At 29.7% G+C, this 18,426-nt stretch overlaps 1 protein-coding gene across 2 annotated transcripts in view; it reads left to right on the forward strand.

Moving 5' to 3' along the window:
- Brd7-9 (Bromodomain containing 7/9) overlaps positions 1-18,426 on the forward strand; it is a 38,193-nt gene that overhangs the window by 5,714 nt on the left and 14,053 nt on the right. The gene's annotated exons all lie outside the window — the stretch shown is intronic.

Here is an 18,426-nt window from a genome sequence, read left to right on the forward strand (position 1 = left end):
TAAAAAGATTTAAACTTTAGCTCTGTCCCAAAATTTACTATAAAATCAGAATTTGCAGGATATTTAGAAAATATATTTTCTTTTAATGTTACTTTGAAGTATAATTATTGTTTCTTGAAATCTATTATTGTAAATTGTTTTGTTACAGATTGTTCTAATAAGAATTACTTGAGTAAAATATTAATTCTTTTGCCTCTATGTCCTTACTGTATTATTATATCAGTATCTACGGTGGACTTAGTATATCAGAATAGGACTTATATAGGAGTATATTAAGTCCTATTAATATACTAAATTCAACATAGACAATTCAATAAAAACTTTAATACTTGAGTAAAGTTTTTAACCTTTGCAAATATTTCTGTAAAATACAATGGAACAAATCTATGCAAGATATCTAAATAAAACAAAATGTATTATATTAAGATAGGATCAAAAGAAAAACAAAGTTTGTTGGCACTATGATAGAAGTAAATACAGTATTCAATGTATACAATTGTCAACTAACAAGAGCACATATAAACAAACAACATCATTAGAACCCGATACATTATAAAACTACAAGCCAACCAATGCCATATGTCATCAGGCTAGATAACTGCTATAATACTAATAAATTATGAAACAATTTGGTACTAGAGGGTACATTTTGGTAGTACATATCATCTTTGAATCTGTTGTTTTTGTAAGATACCTGAACATTGTTAGGCATATCAACTAGTATTAAATAAATTATTTAAATGACCGAACTGCTATTCAAGAAACCAAAATTTTTTTAGGAAAGTTTTTCATTGTTATGGCTATTCTCAGCTTTCAATGAGTAAATAAATTGATTACATCATGTTTAATTATCTAAAATATAGTATTTATTTTATGTAATTAATTAAGAGAATAATTTTCTAGATATTTTTTCCTACCTATTAATGGAATTTTTAGATTACTTTATGAATATGACAAAACATCAAGAATATGACTAAATGATCAAACAAGTAGCAGATGCATGAGAAGTAGTAAAAAGAATTTGCAATGTCTTAAACTGACTATGCTTATTCCTACCCAGCTGTGTTGTGCGAAATGCTTGAATTTTAACATAGTAACATTTTACTATGGACTCAGGAGACTGCATTTGAAACATTAAAATTATGCGTTATTATGAAGCTGATAATTGATTCTTTCAGTTATATGAACAAAACTAGGATAACATGATCGCTTGAGATAAATGTTAGATTTCATAGGGTTTATTTTTAAGCACATTGAAATATATTGAATTCCTCAAATACTTTGTGGTTTATGAGAATGCTTTTTTTTTGTAATACACAGATTTGTAATTCCACAGTCTTTCACATTAAAATTTGTAAACATAACTTTTTGTAGGAAGAGCATTCAGGATATTTTTGTATAAACCATTACCTTAATTTTTGGTAACTTTTCTTGTTTAATATAACTTATCATTATGAAAATTGTTCTATAGTGTAACCATTCCAGTTATTGCAGTACTTAAGTTGAATAATAATGAACTGTACAGTACATGGTAGTCAATGATGTGTGATGAGTGTCAGATATAGCTAGCTCAATGTTGCCAAACGTGTTTTTTCTTATGAATTAATTCTCTTTAGAATGTACAGAAAAAAAATTTAAAGAGTAAATCGTACAAAATTATTTTGCTTGAAATGCATTTTCACATTTCTGTATTTAAGCAATAAATTATAAAGAAACATTTATAATTATGATCTTTGAGATATTTCCATAAAGTGGAAATATCTCATGTTTTTTGCTTTCATATTATGAAAGAAAAAAACATGACTGCAACTTTGAACAAATATCTTAAATATTAGATATTTAATGCTTTTGTCTTAAAATAATAGTCATAATTTTTAAATTAATACAAATAAAATGGTTGTATACATTTCTTCCTTTTTGTACACTCTATTAAAGGCTTATATCTGTTTTATTGAATTTGTAAATAACTTATATGGTTTAAAGTATATTTTCAATTTCCATATTACTCATAAAAGTGCTACAAGTCAGTATGATTTATAGTGATTGTGTAATCAAATGATATCTTCAAAAGCAATAAAACTTTTGTTTTTTCTAATTTAAAAAATTTTTGAATTACGGAGGATTGTCTATGTAATTCATTGTAATGTTTTCCATACTTGGTTAAAGTTTTTCCTACATTAAATTAAATTTATTTTACTTAATTAGTTATCTTCCCTTAATTTATTCTGTTGGATGTTGTCAGAGTTCATTTAAGATTGCTTAAAATAAGTGATTATATTATTTATTTCTATGTTATCTTATCATTTCTGAAACTGTCTGTTGGCAGAAACACACAAGCATAAAATTAAGTGGCAAAAGAAGAAATAAGCTTTTTGTTTTGTTTCAGTTTATGCTTTTGGCCAAGCAAATACAAAGTGTAAAATTACATTGCCATCTATATATTGTGTTTAAACAAACTGTCTTTATGCATGTATTTTTTCATCATATGAATATAAATTTTGTTAAATATATTTGATAAATTTTTTGATTCTTATAGTTTGTTTCTTTCATACATTAGCTACGGAACTTGTTGCCATTATTCCAATGGAAATACTAAACGGAAAAAACACCAAAATCATTTAATGAAGTAAAAATATTTTAAATAAATACACAGAAAACTTTTGAATTCAGCAGTTCATCTTTAGGAAAGCTTCTGAAAAAGAGTTTTGTTGCTATAGAAATTGGCAATGTTTCAAAAATAAGTGTGAGGTAGACAAAAGTGTTTGTATAGTTACTTTAAAACAATGAATAAAATAATGTTTTTTAGAAACAAAAAATAAAAAGATTTTTTACAATATAGACTGATCAAAAAACTATTGAAATAATTATTACAGTTTAAAAAATTAAATAATGTTCCTTACTTTTCGTTTCTTAGATTTAAATATAATTAAAGGCTCTGATAGGTAGGATATATATCTTTGTGGAAGATACTTTTTACTCACTATAAATCAAGACCACACAGTGGGGTGTATAACACAATAATCAACTTACTTGAACCTTTAACCACTGCATAATACGATTCACAATTAGAAATCAAACATTTTCTTAACCCCTTGTGAGTTCTTCCTCAGTAAAAAACAAGCTGGATCTTCTAAAACAAATATGAACACAAATTTTTGAACTTAATCGAAAGATATAAATTTCAAATGTCCCGTTTCCTCAGCACATCCGTTCACGTGCTGTATTTACAAATGTTCTAAATTAATGATTCGTGTCCAAAAATGGATTTTAAATCACAATTCAGAAATTTTTTTTAATGTTTAATTTTTGCATTTTTATTTAAAAATTTCTGAATTGTGATTTAAAATCCATTTTTGGACATGAATCATTAATTTAGAACATTTGTAAACACAGCACATGAACGGATACACTGAGGAAACTGGACATTCAAATATTGTTTGATTAAGTTCAAAAATTTGTATTCATATTCATTTTAGATCCAGCTTGTTTTTTCCCTGAGGAAGAACTCACAAGGGTTAAGAAAACGTTTGATTTCTGATTGTGAATCATATTACGCAGTGGTTAAAGGTTCAAGTAAGTTGATTATTGTGTTTCTCAATCTATCAATCTACCCTTGGAATGCTTTGAGTGCTTTCTTCTACAAGAGAGCTTTTTTCTCTCTAATTAAAAGGGCATTTAACCTACACTCCAATGATTTTTTCTGGAAATGGAACTTCAAACTTTGTACTAGCTTGTAGAAGTATTTTATCAATTGTTTTCTGGAACTCAGTGAGATAGATCATCTTATTTTATTTATATTTAGAATAGAAGCACTTTGCACAGGAAATTTTATATTCCACTATTTACACCCCCTATTGACTACCCTTATGCATCCGTTTTAGAAAAAATTTATAGAAAAATCATAAATTATATAATTTTTAATCTAAGAAATGAGAGAGTGAAAACTTGTGGGATAGAAGTGATATCTAAAGGAATCTCTTTAACGAGCGAGAACAAAGTTGGATTACATTGAAGTGATCACTTAAATTGTTAAGGTTTGTGTTAGAGAACATAATAAACTAAAGAGGAGAAAACATTTTTTCCTAGAGTATAGTGTCTTGGACTGTTAAACATCACTCTCCTGGAATGAGATACTCTTTTCTATAAAATGTGAAAGTAGATGATAGTTACCAAACAGCCAAGAGTATGTGGTCTTTAAAAGGAGCTTAACACACAAGATAATTAATATAAGAGGTTCCAACAACCTTCTAGCAGTCTGGAAATGGCTAATCATAATTAAGTTGTAAAATAAGGGACATTATATACACACACATATATCAAACTTAATCAAACAATAAAGAGAAAACAACACCTTTCTTAAATTCCAGCAAAAGTTTAACTATATAAAAACGTTTTCAACTGATTTCATCAGTTTACTCGAACAAAAAAACAAAAAGAACGAACCAAATTCAAATTTACAAAATCACGAGAATGGAAAGAATTCTCGTGATTGCGCAGACTATGCAAAAACGATGTACCGATAAATGGTAAAAAATGCAAATTCTTGACAAAAAAATGCAGATTCTTGACAAACTATATATAATATCACAATCTTACGTTATCCAATGAACGATTTCCAAGCAGACGATAGCCCATCTGCGTCCCTGTGGTTGATGCAATGGGATGTTAATTGTGCCCTATATATTTCTAATTTCTCCAAATGTCTAATGGCCTGTTTAGATCTAGTGGCTTTTATGATGGAAGCACTATCCCAGTGTACCGTGATCTCCTGTTGCTTAGCAAATGCTGCTAGGACTGTGCTGTCAACTGTCCTCTTAACTGATTGCTTATGCTCTTTTATTCTTTGCTGTAAACCACGCAAGGTGGCCCCAATGTACACTAGATCGGATTTAAAACGTTGGTCCCTGATTGGAATTGAGTACACTCCTGTTAGCTCATTTGGTTTCTCTTTCCTCTTATCATTCCTTAACAGACGGTATACTGTCGGGTTGCGCCTATATATTATGCGTAAGTTCCTTTCTTTGGATACCTTCTGAACAAGACTTTAAATTAGCGGCTTTACGAGCCATGGTACAACGAGCTTACACACATTGCTCAAGTATTTGCGACACGTACAAGGAGTTGGAGTACGTAAGAAGCATAGCAACACAGTTTGGGTATCAGAGAAGGGTAGTGAACCGTCTAATTACGGATATACAGAGACGTAAACATCAACAACACAGAACTGAACAGAAAAAAACAGTGGTCATGGACTATATTCCGTTTATTAAAAGTATTGTTAAGAAGGTATCCAAAGAAAGGAACTTACGCATAATATATAGGCGCAACCCGACAGTATACCGTCTGTTAAGGAATGATAAGAGGAAAGAGAAACCAAATGAGCTAACAGGAGTGTACTCAATTCCAATCAGGGACCAACGTTTTAAATCCGATCTAGTGTACATTGGGGCCACCTTGCGTGGTTTACAGCAAAGAATAAAAGAGCATAAGCAATCAGTTAAGAGGACAGTTGACAGCACAGTCCTAGCAGCATTTGCTAAGCAACAGGAGATCACGGTACACTGGGATAGTGCTTCCATCATAAAAGCCACTAGATCTAAACAGGCCGTTAGACATTTGGAGAAATTAGAAATATATAGGGCACAATTAACATCCCATTGCATCAACCACAGGGACGCAGATGGGCTATCGTCTGCTTGGAAATCGTTCATTGGATAACGTAAGATTGTGATATTATATATAGTTTGTCAAGAATCTGCATTTTTTTGTCAAGAATTTGCATTTTTTACCATTTATCGGTACATCGTTTTTGCATAGTCTGCGCAATCACGAGAATTCTTTCCATTCTCGTGATTTTGTAAATTTGAATTTGGTTCGTTCTTTTTGTTTTTTTGTTCGAGTAACTGAAGAAGACTGATGAAATCAGTTGAAAACGTTTTTATATAGTTAAACTTTTGCTGGAATTTAAGAAAGGTGTTGTTTTCTCTTTATTATACCAGTTCCAGTAGGTTCGTTATTCATTTTTAATCAAACAATATATGTAAAGATCTCAAAACCTGATATTCACAAAGCCAAATGATTGCTGGATTACATAAAAATGGCACAAAATGCCTCTCTCTACTGCCAAATTATTTAATTATTAATATTAGCAGTAGAGTAACCTGATTTAATATGGCAATAGTTTGGCTTTAATAAGGGACATAGTTTTTAAATTGTAGTACAGGTACTCCTCACTTTACAACCGAGTTCTGTTCCGACGACTACATCGTTAAGCGAGATGCTTGCGCTGGGAATATAGGATTGTTGTAAAATTATCCAAATTATGCAACAAACTTCAAATTTATTCATAAAAAGACTATTATAGTACGCTATTAGCCTATTATAGTACTATAAGACATTATAGTATGCGCAAGCCTATTATAGTATGCTTAGTGCGCATGTCGCCATTCGTCACTGACTGACACTCAAGCTGAGAAAGGGGATTCCCCAAATTGCAGGTCGAAACTCTATTGGTCGTAAGTGTGAGTGGTCATTAAGCAGATAGGTCGTAAAGTGAGGAGTACCTGTAATTACTTTAATACAGTGGTTCTCAACCTTTTTGAAGTTAGGGAACACTAAACTTTGACATTTTTTTCTGTGGAACACTTACAATACATCAGCTTTAAAGCAGGGGTGGCAAATCTTTTTGAAATCAGGCACATTCGTCTAGTAGATGATGACGTTGGCGTTTGCTGATTACATTCCCATACAAAAATTATTTTGCATTGTTTTGATTTTTCTTTTGCAACAATTTTTAATTGTATAGTTGATTTTTTTCACAGAACACTTGAAGTGGCTTCATGGAGCACTCATGTTCCACGGAACATGGATTGAGAACCATGGCTTTAATAAACCTTTCGTCATCTTATATTGTAAATCTAAGGAACATTGTTTAGTATATTTTCTAATTTTAAACTAACTATAGTAATGCCTTTGCTTCTAAAAACAATGTGAGAAAACATTGTTTTTAGAACATTGCCAGTTTCCACAGTTGGTTTTATGTTCAATTTTGTTAGAAATTTCATTAAAAAAATTTTGCATTTTCTATTTCTGTAAGCATTTACATTACATTTTTGCATGTATATTTCTGTTCTATATCAACATCTTATTTTTCTGCTAATGTGAAAAAGTCTATATAGAATAGACTGGTGGTATCAGTATTAAATATAGAAGATAAATTATTTTCAGAATTATTTAATTAAAAAACTATGAAAAAATGTATTTTATACGATATTTATATTGTGTTTGCTGTTTAATATTTTTATTTTTAATTCAGTTTCTGAATTTGCATTATAAACTTAAAAAGACACTTTTATATCTGTAAAAATTTTTTAAAATAAATTTTCTGTTTCCTGTATGATGTCATGTTTTAAGAAAATGCTATTGATAACAGGTTTGCTGAATCATTGCATTCTCCTAATTCATACAAAACTTATTTATATTGTAAGCCATAATTTTCAGGTGTTTCTAAATAATTTAAAGTTAGTAAGCTTTTGTGACTTGCTATAATTTTTGCAAACTGAGTCCAAATTTTTTCAGCTTAGCTCATGCTATTTACATCTATTTTCAAAATTATTGATTACACAGCTCTTATGCAACAATATCAAGTAACATTTTGTCTGTAATATTCCTGAAACTTGTGTAACATCATATATTAAAATGGTTATATAATAACACATTTGTCATTTTTTTTTAACGCTTAAAGTTACTCTGCTTGTCATATGACAGCATAACGTTGGTCGTCAAACTTGATGATATCATTACAATGTTTTTCTTGGCAATATGATAGTCATCCATATTGCCAAGAAATATGACTGTTTATAAAGCTGAAATGGCTTGTAGTAGTACAAATTATTTTTTGTAAAGCATTGTTTTGTGCAGTTGATCTTGACTGCTCTATGTTCAGGTTTTCATCATGTTTTATCAATTATAAAAAAATTCAAAAAATTCTAGTTGTCATATGCTTTCATTATAATGTAAGTAATAATTGAGTGAATAATTTAATATTAAGGATTAGCTAGTATCTCTGCAGTTCTGAATGATATGGATTTGGGTCCAATATAGAAGCAAACAAATGTTCTGACTGGATTTCAGTTTTTTTTTCTTTGAGTTAAATACAATTTTTTCACTATAGTTCATTTGAGTTAAGAATAAACTGAACATAAAGATGACTATATTCATTTCAGAACTAGCTTCTGTTAGGTCTAAGAGTAAAACTAATAATAATAATAAATATACATCAAATAAATTGTGTATGACAAAGTACGTAATTACTAGCTGTATAAAGCATTTATTCCTGAGACTGTTGTGTAAAGAATTAATGTTCAATAGAGCAAAATTACCAGCATACATTAGCAGGAATTTGAATAAATGTCAGATAAACAATCTTCAAGTTTGCCTTCCATTTTTAAAGAAAATGTTAGTGGTAAAATTTTATACAAAACATTCTGACAAATAATCCAAATGTTTTTGAAAAGCCATTGCAAGAAAATTGTAGTATGTTAAATGAAAATTGCATTATAAATACAATGAATATATTGAAGTAGCCTATCATCTTTTAAAGTAATCAACAAACTCTTGCTGAAGGTTATTGAAATGCCTGTAACTGTTTTAAATTCCATTTAAAAAAAGAAAATGACAAAAAGAAAAGTCCTCTGCACTGTTTTTTAACATGAAATACGCTACAAAAACCTAAGTCCTTCCAGAAACATAACATTCATATTTCATTAAAACATCATATTACTGAAAGGACTTAGGTTTTTGTAGTGTATTTAGTGTTAAAAGAAAATTATAGTTTGTAAGAATAACAACAGATGAAACAAAAGAAGCAATCAAAGATATAAAATTCATGTTTTTTTTAACTGTCCAATAGAAAAAATATTAAAAGTTGTTAACAAAAATGTCAGTTTTTTCCATTTTTAAATATTGCACTGTATATAAAATAATAAAAATAAAAGATTTTAATGTAAGAAATTATTGAGAAATGCATTCTTAATTGAGAGCTGTGAAATATTAGTTTACTATCATTGATATTTAAGATTTCAATGATAGTTTCAATAATGGCCCATGTTTCAATGAGAACATGTATAGTCATTTTATTAGAACAATACTTTCTAATAAGTATTGTTCTAATAAAATGACTATACATGTTCTCATTGAAACATGGGTAAATGCAGGTCATGTATATATGTCAGTATGGCAAGATACCAAAATTACATCTGCAAAACAAGTGTTTTTGGAAGACAGTTCAGTAGGTTTAAAAACACTGTCTAATAAAGGAGGACATTTAATAATGGTTTGTGTAGGAAGTAAGAAAGGTTTTCTTTCTAAATCAAGTTTAAGTTTTTTATTTGTAAGAGCTGTGGAGGTTTTCACGAAGAATTGAATGGATCCAAATTTTAAAATATATTACCAAAACTTGGAAAAAACAGTATTATTTTTATTGATAACACTCTATCAAAATATATATGTGGAAATGTTACAAATCACATCCTGGAAGAAAGCTACTATTTTTAATAGTTAGAATATTAAATACCAGAATAATTGATTGTTAAAATAAAAAAATATGACGTTAAACTAAACTGTAATGAGAATTTTTGTTAGTTAGCTAATTCAGTTGAAAAGCTCTGCAAATGTAAATTACATAAACCAAAACAAATGTTTTAATGAAGTATATCTTGCAGCAGAATTCAGCTCAGGTGCTTTTGGATTTGCATCAATTTTATTCATCATTCATTTCCATGACAACTTAATCATTTATTTACATGCTATAAATGGTTAAATTATTGTGGGGTAACATCTAGTTGTAAGTTATTCAAAATTTTTAAAATTATTCCTGAAGATGTTTGCATATCCAAAAACATTTGAAAATTTTGAACTGAATTCTGCTGTAAGGTTGTTTGCTGAAAGATTATTTTGATTATGCTGTTAAAGCATTTATTTTGATTTTATACTGTTCAACATTTTTACAATAAATAATGAAGTAACAGCAATAAGTATGGACCAGTAAAGGCTATTATATGGCAAAATCAGTGATTAAAAACTAATTAATTTGTCTAGAGTAGGCAATTCCTCTAGACAAATTTAGTTTCTAATCATTAGGTTAGCCATATAATTGCTTGATAATTTGGCAGATTGTTTGGTTTGAATAACTATAAATTGGGTTTAGAGATCTTGTTGTATATATGTCATGGACAAAGTGATTAATACAGGCATTATGAATAATGACCAACAAAATCGGGCATTGTAATAAATTTCAATAATTTATCAAATTGACCAGTCATTATGAATACTGCTATCATCTAGTTGGGCAAAGTGAATAATACATTGAGGAGTGATCATCCAAAATACACTAGACAATCAGCACTCATATCTGAGTTGCACATATGTATTGCGTTTAGTACCGAATTTTGCGGCGATCGCGACTGTTTGTGCTCTCGATGGATTCTTCCCGGAGGGGAGCCACCGGCAGGCCACCAATTGTTTAACATCACTAGTTATGTATTCGTGGTAGTTCTTGAATACATTTATCAATAACTAGGATATATCAATATCTAGTGACATTAAACAATCGGCAGCTCCCCTCTGGGAGGAATCCGTCTGGAGCACAAACAGTTGCGACCACCACCATGATGGTGCATATAGGTAAAATTTAATTAATATAGTTAATAGTACTTAGTTTTAAAAGATTACATGTTCTTTTTTAAATACTTTGAAATAATTCACAAAATATAAATATTTCTAAATGAAATAAGTGGAGTTTTTTAATCAGATTAAAATGTCGCACAATTTAAAATTCAGAACTAAACCCGATATGCACTCAACGCGATACAATCGGCAACTCAAAGTGCCGATTGGCTAGCGTATGTCGGATGATCACTCCTCAACATATTTTTATCATTTTTCCTGACTAGGTGATAACAGTATTCATAATGACCGATCAATTTGATAAATTAATCAATATTTATCACACTGCGTGCCCTTTTTGGTCATTATTCATAATGATTGGGCATTATGAATAATGCCTGATTAATCACTTTGTCCATAACATATATATATATATACTGTATACACCATGCTGAGTAGAAGTAATAGCTGGCTGAGTAACATTGTGGAAAATGAAGTCATCCTCAGTTGGTGCCATGAGTTATGGTTATATAAATATAATCCCAAAGCCTGATGATATATTAATAAACCAACAAATGCTAAAATTATAGTTATTAATTTAGATAAGAGATGGCACCTAATGCTTACCTCTATACCAAATTCGTTTGTATTTATTATTTAATTATAGCCCTATATTAGCCTGATTATTTAGGCATTGGTTTATTAGTATGGTTATATCTATAAACAAGTATGGACATTGTATTTGCAATTACTTCTGTTCCATTGTCAGCTAAATTGAGAAGAAATGGTAAGGATTCAGCAAAATTTATTGCTTGTAGTAATACTGGTAAATTATGAGAAATTGGCAAAGCAAGAAATTAGTCATATCGGAAAATTATGAATATTTTGTCAAATATGTGTTAATTGTCGCAGGTAAATTCTAGAACATTTATGTAGTTTATGATATAGTGGTAGAAAATTGAATTATTAAACTACTAATTCTGACAAAAATTTAATGAAATGAAAGAATTAAATTATGTTTTTTGAATTGTCCTGATTTTAGCATAAAAATATTGCAAATTTTCTGTGAAAAAATGAGAATGATGCAGTGGAATTCTGTTATAATTAACTTTTAGATTTTTTCCAGATCTAATTTTCATAGGAACTAATGACAAAATTTTTAGTTGTGTGAACATATTTATAATAAACTTTCAGTTTAACATCTTTTCTGTCAGTTCCAATATAGTAGAATTTCTTAACAAGTTCTTTACTTTGCTGCTGTTTTTTATCTGGTAAACAACTGTACTCAAGGGAAAGGGGTGAGCTCAGAAATTGCCAACAGGTTAGATATACAAACCTCAATAAGAGCCACAGGTTGTCATAGACACAGGTGTAAGAATTGCTGTTATGTCTCTTAATATTGTTATTTATCCTCACTTAAAACATGAGATTAAGATGGCACTTAGGGATGCATTTCCGGACTTCATTTTGTTGTTTCCTATACCAGAAAGGACTAAAGTGTAGAAAAAGTATGATTTGCAGGTTCAAATCAAATTGATGATTTAAGAACTAAGCTACTTTATTTACATGAAGCAGATGAACAAATATATATGTAAATAACATACGTGACATTTTTGTTTCATATGTGGACTTAATATTTAGCTACAGTATTTAACTTGCTTGATGATAATTTATATACATTTTTCATGATGACAAACTTTGTTTATAAACATTTTTGGGGTTTCTTCAAGTTTGTTACAATGAGATTCCACTGTACTTTTAAATTTTTCTTTAATATAAACAGATGTAATGTACTGTACAACAAAAGACAAAATGTAAGGTATGAATGAAAAATACAGATAAAATAAAACTAATTTTAATGAAATAATTATTTTGTAACTTACAGTATTGTAAAGTAGCATAATACATTTTAAAATAGCCATAATTCTCAAATGACTCTCTATGTTTCTGTTTTAAACTATTTATTAATGGCTTTATTTTACAATATACATGTTTAGAGAATATTAATTTTGAAGTAGGATATTTTCCACCAATCATTACACAATATCAACGAATTCTTAGTATTTTGTTTGTTTACAATTGGTTTATTCTTAATGTAAATAGTCTATACTGTATTCATACTTTGATTTTTATTTATTGTTTAATAAGTATGTAAATAATTTATTATAGAAAATTTCAGGGCAATCAATTAATAAAATAAATCTATGAAATTCTTTTAATCTGTTGTCTTTAATATTTCTTTTATACTAAGTCAGTTGGACTAGATTTTATAAATATTATATTTTTATCTTAATAATTAATTGATGTGAAGATATAAAAATATTAAGTAGTGTGGAGTATACTTTGTTTCACACAAAATTACTTTAAAATTTTCAATTATGTTAATAGTACGATTATATTAGCATAATTGTGCTGTATATTATGAAAAATAAAGATATAAAAAGTGCATTTGTAGCCACAAATAAATAAATTTTTAACAAATCCATTGTGTATAGTGTAAGATTATACTGTGATATTTAATATGATAACTTATATAACACACCTTCTGCAAGTGTCAGGTTTTAATTTAGGATCCAGTAAAACTAATTTCTTAAATGTTTGATTGTTCATGAACAAAATGTATAGTAATTTCATTAAGAAAATTGTGAAATTCTGTATGTATGAATTAAATTAACATCTGGGATTTCTTATTTGTTATAATAGATTAATTAATTAATTAATTATTAGAACATTAATTAATTAGATGTTGATAAAATCTTTGTTTCAGATATTAGTAGAGTAATGAATATATTAGTTTCTAAGAGTTATTAATTATCTTGAATTTTAATGATTTACCTAATTATATTAATTAAGTTTGAAAATCTATATTGTTATTAAAATTGAGAAAAATAAAAAAATTTTAAATGATGATTTCATATTGATGAGTTTTCTTTTCTTAAAGATTATATAAAATAGTCAGTTTGTATCATTTTTAGAAGTCATAGCATCAGTTATGCTGATTTTTTGGCATAAACTGATGCTATTATAAGAAATGCAGAGGAATTTTCCTCTTAAATTTTTAAACTATATTTGTTTGTCTTAAATAAATGTTTTATGCTCATTGTTGAAGACATTGTGTACAGTATTGATCCTGTGTGGATTTTGTTGTTAGAGAAGGTTAATTGCTATTCTTTACATCATAAAACTGATAAGATATTCTTGTAACTTGCCTTTTAATATATAATTATTCTTTTTTTTTAATATTTATATTTTTAATTTTTTTAATGTTTATACTATTATTATTGTAAATTTTAATTAGCATTTTAAATTTTGTTGCTATGATCTTATATTTTCCTTTGTTTTTCTTCCTTGTAATTTTTTTCTATATTTCGATTACTTGTTAAGTTGAGAATGACTTCAAATAGTGCCAAAAACATTACTCAATATGTTTTATTTGATTTCCAAAACCTTTTAATTTAGATTTTCAAAAGTTTTAAAGAAATATTTTTAGGTATAAACTTGAAGCTTGATATTATAGTAATATGCCAAACAATTGCCTGATTAAATTACACTACTTTACTGCTATTATTATTAAATTAAATTCTAAATAATATGGTATTAGAGATAGGCATTAGGTGCCACCTCTAGTACCAAAAATTGTTTTATTTAATAACATACAACAAGGGTGTCCAAACTTTTTGCCTCAAGGGCCAGATAGAATTTAAATACATTTGCGGCGGGCCACATGAATATGTGAATTAAAAAATCTCATTATGACTAAGGTAGCATTGAATTTTATTTTTTACAGTTAATTCGGATACATCAATACTAAACAAACATGGCTAAATTATACATAAATAGAAAATTATTTCATGCAACTTTTAATGGGAATGATGGAACTGTGTTTTTTGCTGAAGAATTTCTTTAAAGTTGGGATTAAAATCTGAAATACCAATTATAAGTGCGAGGATTCGAAACACCCCCCTTTTCCTTTTTTTTGAATAGTATCGTTCTTTTTATAAACCTTTAATTCTACGGAAGAATGTGAAGTAAGAAAGTTAAAGAGGCCTTCCAAGGTTAACAAGTGCAACGATCTTTACAAAATAGCTGTTAAAAATATATATAAACAAGAAGGAAATAATAGTTTGTATTACAATAATTCGATAGATGATAGAATCAACAAGACGGGAATAAGCGATGTTCTCATCCCCCCTTTTTTTTGTTGCACGTGACACGTGGCCGCAGCAATAAATCCCATAGATCGTTGTCAAACCCGACATTAGACATAAACAATATCAAAATTGTAGACAAGATTGTAATAATTATTGTCAGCTACACGCTAATTGATGGGTGAGAGCTGTCATGTCAATAGAAATTTATATTTTAAGTTCACCTCTGCGAAGCACTTAGGTCTGTAATTAAAACAAACATCTCAATTCCCGGCGTCCGTACCAGCCAAATCTAGACATGAACACAATAACAGGTGTGCAAATAAATCCTGGCTATATGACAGTTCACACCCCTTGAATTAGGTATAAAAAGGTGTTCACACCCCCATTAGAGTGTGTGACGTCAAAGATCTCAAATAGAATTAATCCACAATCTTCCTCCGTGCCCTCCACTCGAATTGACGCCGATGACTTACGGATAGCAAGGTAATTTTTTGACTTGTCATACGGAAATCTCTCTCTCTCCCCTCGGTTGGTTGAGGTTTAGTTAATAGACAGAGGAAAGGGTTAAAAATCTCTCTGAGTGCGAGTACGAGCGGCAAACCCCCACTAACCACCTCATTTATAATTCCGTGAAGGACTATTGTCGTGTCTAAACTATTATTAGTATATCCATTATTGTCATTTTTAGTAATGTATGTATCTTTTATATAATATCCTTATTAAATATGTTTAGAGTCTTAAATAGGTGTGATTACTCAAACGCGGCCAACACCTTATCGACTTATCCACGACCTCCCACTTGATTTTTGCCCTCCTAAATTGCCATCCACTGACCACGTGAGCGGGAATCACCTCCCCGTTGTCGGATAACGGGTTAGACCTCATCGCGTAACTCCCGATTCTCACATGAGCAATGATTGCAAATGATCATCCGATAAATTTGCTGTGTACTTTGATTTCAGATACTTCATCCTGGAAAAAGTTTGTTCGCATATTGTTTGTTATATAGGTAGTCCCAAACATAGAAATAAATTTACAAGCAAATTGCTTTAAATTTGGAAACTCTTTTGCATTTAAAAATTTGTAAAAATCGACCAAGTTTCCTTCTTTGGATTTATCCTTGATTTGATCGTTGGCTTGAAGACCAATAATTTCCATTTGAAACCGACTTGAAACGTCAGCAATATCGCAGTCAAATGGATTTTGAAACAGCCAAATTTCTTTTGAATTCCTGTCAAGATCAGAAAATTGCTTTTGAAATTCTTGTTTTAAATCCGTGATGACTTTTACTGCAAATCTGGTTGGAAATTGTTTATCAGTTTCTGTATTCAATTCTTCACAGCACGGGAAATGGGTTAAATTACATTCATTCATCTGCCTTTTCAGCAATATCAGCTTTGCCCCGAATGCTTTGATTTGTGCAAATAAATCACAAATTAAGTTGTTTTTACCTTGGAGCTTTAAGTTCCAGTTATTCACATGTGTCACAACATCTGCAAAAAAAGCCAACTTCCAGAGCCACTCAGCATTTGATAAAAGTGGTTCAGGGTGATTTTTCTATGCAAGAAATAAATTAATTTCATTTCTAAGTTTAAAGGACTGCAATAGCACTTTTCCACAGCTAAGGCATTGAACTGCATTATAATACAAGTTAACGTTTCGGATTCAGTTTGTTGGAGAAAAGATCGAAATTTGCAATGATTAAGTGCATGTGATCAAATAAAAATTTACGACAGAAACAACTGGTTTTAAAACGCAGTGCATATCGACATGTTTTACACATAGTGCTTGTCGATGGATAATACATTGCAGAAAAATTGGTGCTGATGCTCCTGCACCTTCACAAGTTTTTCTAATTTGCCCAACCACACTGATGTTTGCACCAGACATGTTTCTTCCTCCATCAGTTGTCACATCTTGGAGTTGATTCCAGTCCAAGTTATAATTTGTCAATGTTTTTTGTAGTTCTTTGAAGTTATCTTCTCCAGTTGTAGTGCTGTGCATGCTGTTAACGGAGGCTAATTCTTGTGTGGCATTAAGTTTGTCGTCAACTCCACAAACAAAAACTAAAAGTTGTGAGGTAACACCAGTTGATTTATCCATCACAAGAGAATACCAAGTGAAACTCTGTGCTATACCAGTAATCTGGTGGAGAATATTGTTTCCAATATCGTCAATTCGACAAGCAACAGTATTATGGGACAGACTGATCATTTTGAAAAGTTGCAACATTTCTGGGCACAACTCACCAACAGCTTCCATCATACACTCTTTAACGATGTTTCCATCCATAAAGGGTTTTCCTTCTTTCGTCAACAAATAAGCAACTTTCAAACTAACTAAGATCAATGCTTCATTTTCTGAGTTTGCCTTCCTAAATAAATTTTGCTGTCTACATAAACTACGATGCAATGTTTCAAATTTTTCAGTAAGCTGCTTGTCCTTAAATTGTGAGTAGGTTGAAGCATGTTTTGTTTCATAATGTCGACGTAAATTATATTTCTTCATTACAGCAACAGTGTCATTGCAAATTACACATACAGCTTTGCCATTCTTTGACTGAGATTGCACAAAGAAGTATTTTACTCCCCATTCTTCATTAAAAATGCGGCACTCGTCATCAACTTTTCTTTTTGTTCTTTCCACGTTTAAACCTTAAAAAATAATATTAAACTTCAAAATAAGTAATTTGTAATACATTAAATTTGAATTTACACATACCAATTTACAAATGAGTCGTGCACAATAGAACAAAAGACGACAGAAGGCAATCCTGAGGTCAACTACAGAGATGCCACATACAATGCTCTCGATTCTTTCTTTCTCTCCCTCTACTCACTACTACAAAGACAACCCACAGAATCTGTGTATTCGTGTATCTTCGCTATTCGCTTGCCTTTGTAGCAATTCTGTAGTTACCGAACAATAGCCGAAAACAATATTTTTACGACTGTAAATTTAAGTAAAATTTTATGTATATATTTTTTCATTTTTAAAAATTAAAAATCCTTTTTTTTAATCAAATATGATTTTTGCAATTTTTTGAATTTTCGATATACATTTTTGAAAATCAAACAGGTTTAAGTGAAAAAAACAGTAGTTTTCAAAAGCCTTCGCGTGCCAGATAAAATCTGCTGGGCTGGGTCTGGCCCGCAGGCTGTAGTTTGGACACCTCTGACATACAACAGTCTGATACACTTGTAGAACCAAACAATCTATCATATTATTTGTCAGGCTTTGTTAATAGTAATTAGGCCATTGGCAATGCAAGCTAGCCTTAACTTCTGCTGATCAATGTATAGTCTTGAATTATAAGTAATTGATTGATTGATTGGTGCTGATTAAGAGTTTTTCTTCCACTAAGTTTTTTTTTTCTAATTAGGTTAATTGTTTGATATTTTAAATCATTGTAATATTGTAAACTGTACTGGTAATTGATTTTATTGTAAATACTGAATTGAATTTTTTGCATTTGAGTTTTATACTAATTACTCTTGTAAAATGTTTTGTACTCAGAAAGTCTGATACTGACATTTATAGTTTAATAGTTTTGTTGATATTTTCACAGACTTTGGTGCAAGAGTTTTCACTGATATTTTGGTCCTTGCAG

Source organism: Centruroides vittatus, unplaced genomic scaffold (genome assembly GCF_030686945.1).
Source record: "Centruroides vittatus isolate TY-2023 unplaced genomic scaffold, ASM3068694v2 scaffold_769, whole genome shotgun sequence".
NCBI lineage: Eukaryota > Metazoa > Arthropoda > Arachnida > Scorpiones > Buthidae > Centruroides > Centruroides vittatus.